Genomic DNA, 3,982 nt, shown 5'->3' with positions numbered 1-3,982 from the left:
GCTGAGCGGCACATGCTCTCTTTATACCGGGACTCGATATGTGTCTTGCAAAACGAAGTGTTTATTTTTACGAAACAAACAAACAAACTAATTTCCGCCAAAGAACATACTGTTTTTAAACACAGAGAACACAGTGCATTAGTCAACAGCAGCGGACGACTCTGTAAAGACGCCGGTATCCAGAGCTGTGATGTTGCAATGGGATTCCCGTTCACTGGTTAACTTCAATTAAATGTACTTCAATTAAGAAATGTTATGTATTCAAACACATTTTGCTTTCCTTTATATATTCTCTTTCTGAAAATAAATAAGGGAATATGTTGCATTAGACGGGCTTGTTTTATCAGCTATCTGGTCCGAGCTGAAAATTGTATTTACATCTTATGAGAACAAAAAGCGGAATGCGGACATAGTAGCAATCTGTACCGGGAGATACATATCGGCACCCCAGGTGCACATCCAAAAACCTTTACAATAAGCCTTAACATCACAGTGCATAGACTTACACTGTATTATAGTACACCGTGTATTATAGTACAAGACAGTACAATGTACAATGTTAGGGCGAAACTGATACTCTAGACCAGTGGTTCCCAAACCGGTCCTGGGGGACCCCCTACCCTGCTGGTTTTTGTTCCAACCGAGCTCTCAATTACTTAATTGAACCTTAATTGAAGTAACAATCTGCTTAGATTTTACTTTTTAAATTCTGTAAGAAAATAGTTGTTTCTTCAATACGTTTTTTTAATATAATTCTATACTTAACTTAAAACCCCTACTGTTTAAAATAAGTAAAAGTCTCTGATTTAGGAAATTATTAGTTCAATTAAGGGTTCCATTAAGTAATTGAGAGCTCGGTTGGAACAAAAACCAGCAGGGTAGGGGGTCCCCCAGGACCGGTTTGGGAGCCACTGCTGTAGGGCAACATGCCAGGCAGTCAAAAAACAAACAAGCAAACAAACAAAAAATGCATATATTTTAAAAATAATGATGTATCATAAGTACATGGCTGCAATAGATATACAATAATATGAATGCATATTGGTTGTCCCCTACACTGTTTAAGTTTCCTATGAAACTCTTCGTTTCTTTGTGCCATTTTTGGGTCATTCATTACATTTTGAGTATTTTAGTTTCATATTGCTTTTGTTTTCTCAACTGTTAAGTTATTTGGTTGCCTTGTTAGTGGCGCATGAGACATTTAGTCCCATTATGTTCCACTTTGACACTTTGAGGCTCCTGTACAGTGCCATACTTTGTCTGTCTTTTTCCTTATTGGGATAGTATTTCAGTTTTGTAGAACTCTAGAGCAGGGGTTCTCAACCGTGGTCCTGGAAGACCTCCTACCCTGTTTTTTGTTCCAACTGAGCTCTCAATTACTTAATTAAACCCTTCATTGATTTGTAAATCAGAGGCTTTTAAATATTTTAAACATTAGGGGGGTTTAGTATAACATTGAATAAAGAAGTTATCTTTAAGGAACCAACTTTGTATAAGTTAAATAATTTAAAAAGTAAAATGTAAGAAAATTATAAGTTAATTAAGGGTTCAGTTAAGTCATTGAGATCTCTGTTGGAACAAAAAACAGCAGGGTAAGGGGTCCTCCAGGACCGGTTTGGGAACCCCTGCTGTAATATACTGTTGTGTAATTTAATATACTGTAGTCCAGTTTAGTGCCGTAGTAGCCAGTATTTTATATTACAGTCTAATGTACTGAAGTGATATGTATTACTTTGTAGTGTTATTCTGCACCATACACCCTGATGGTCAGAAGAGGCGTGCATAATACTCCTAATTTAATTTCTACTACTACTTCTACTTACACTAACTTTACTGAAAGTAAACATGCATTCTACCTCACAAAATTATACATATATTGTGCAAAAAGCACGGTCAGATGCAGAGAAAGTATCTTATACTTTAAATTCTAGTTGTTGTTGTTGTTTTGATTATTATTCATTGACTGGAAATCAATTACATCATAGTCCACAATGCAGCGACACATGATGTTCTAAATTGGTTTAGTAATCTCTTGATTGTGCAATCCCTGTCAAGTGGTTTAAGTAAATATTATGTTACTGGAAGTGGGTGATCAGTTCGAGCTTCCCTGCAACCTTCACCAGGATAAGCGGTTTCGAAGATGGATGGTTGGATGGATGGATAGGTGGATGAAAGTGGGTGAAATAGTTTTTGGGGAAGAGTCTGTAACAATTCCACTACTCCACTACTTGCCAAATGGAATTGAACCTGAGCAGAATGGCATCAATACTGTTTTCAAACTCTGGAAAATGGGATCTTGTCTTACTCACTTGTGGAAGTCACATTAAAGGACATTGGGCTCAGCACTCGAAGCTTTCGCTGCAAATTTGATAGCATTATTACATTTATATATATATATATATATATATATAATATTCTTTCTATAAACCTCCACACAAGCTGTCAGATTAATAAACAATTGTACTAGTGGTACAGCCGGGTAGGTTCATTCTGTACTCACAGCCGAACAAAATCAAGTGTGATATTACTCTATAAACAAGGGGCTGCATTGCGATTTATAGAATGAGACAGGGTGTCTCACTTATATGTAGCTGGACACTTTCCCTAGATGGCAGAGGACATTGAGGAGAAAGCTTGGTCCCTTATCTCTACCCCACTGAGCAACAGTGTCGCAATTCTTTATACAAACACATAGACGCAGACAGAGACATACACTGCTTGCGTAACCCCAGCATTGAATTGTGAGAGAAAATTTGAACTGCAGCTGAAGTATACATCTCATCTTCACAGTCCTCTTTAACAGACACAGAGTAAAAACAACACCACAATACACCATAAAAGCACAAAGCTCCATTTGGCAAAAATGTAGGCTTAGTAAGAAAGTAAATAAATCCCATTGCCTGAGTACTTGGGGCTGGTTTTACTAAAGAGATCCTATCCCAGATCTGGGTTCCAGCTTGATTTTGAGCCCAGTTATGTTGTTCTGAACATATAGGTACTAGAGTGTATAATGATAGACAGACATTCAAATGTCTCAGGCAAGCTCATCTGTGTGCTCATCGTCCTCACCAGGATCTTAGCCTGACTGCAGTTTGGCGTCATAACCGATTTCAATGCACAACTTCGATGGCCACTGGCGCACTGGAGAAGTGTGCTCTTCATGAATGATTCCCAGTTTCAACTGAACCAGACAGATAGCAGACAGCGTGTATGGTGTCATGTGTATGAGTGGTTTGCTAAAGTGAGGTTATGGTATGGGCAGGTTACGATAATGCACGGCCCCATGACAAAAGGATCTGTACACAAAATCCTTGAAGCTGAAAATGTCCCAGTTCTTCCATGGCCTGCATACTCACCAGACTTTTTACCCATTGAGAATGTTGTGTTTATATTTTTGTTCAGTGTAATACAGTACAGTATAGTATAGGTTTGTGAAAGGCAAATTATAGGTATTGTAGTGTATATGTATAATCAGTCAACAGCATATTATCTTTGCATACCTGTGTATTATCAAATAAATCACCATCATTTTTAAAAGTTGTCATCGACATCTCTCATTATTTAAAAAAAAAAATTCTGTTGTAACATTTTGACTTATTTTAAATATTGGCACCCTATTTACAGATACATAACTAAAGTCTCTTGCTCTTGGGAGCCCCACCTTTTAAACATCTTTTCTGCATTCTTATCTGATATAAACCTCATTACTCCGGTACTGCGCATGCTGCTTAATCAGGTCAAACAATCATATCACTAGAGCCTGAGCCTGATCTGCTTCGTACAACACTTCTTTACAATCTGCCTACAGTGAGCATGGAGGACATTTTTGTACTTGTTACTACAGCCGGCCCCTGGTGGCACACTCTACTCATGGATTCAGGGTGCCCTCTTGACTGACATTTGTGCGGCTGTGAGTTGGGCTTCACCACACACTTTCAATTGATTCTACAGGCTGGATATGACAGGTCTCTCTCCCTCTACT

This window comes from Amia ocellicauda, chromosome 14 (genome assembly GCF_036373705.1).
Source record: "Amia ocellicauda isolate fAmiCal2 chromosome 14, fAmiCal2.hap1, whole genome shotgun sequence".
NCBI lineage: Eukaryota > Metazoa > Chordata > Actinopteri > Amiiformes > Amiidae > Amia > Amia ocellicauda.
This window is presented reverse-complemented; position numbering follows the sequence as displayed.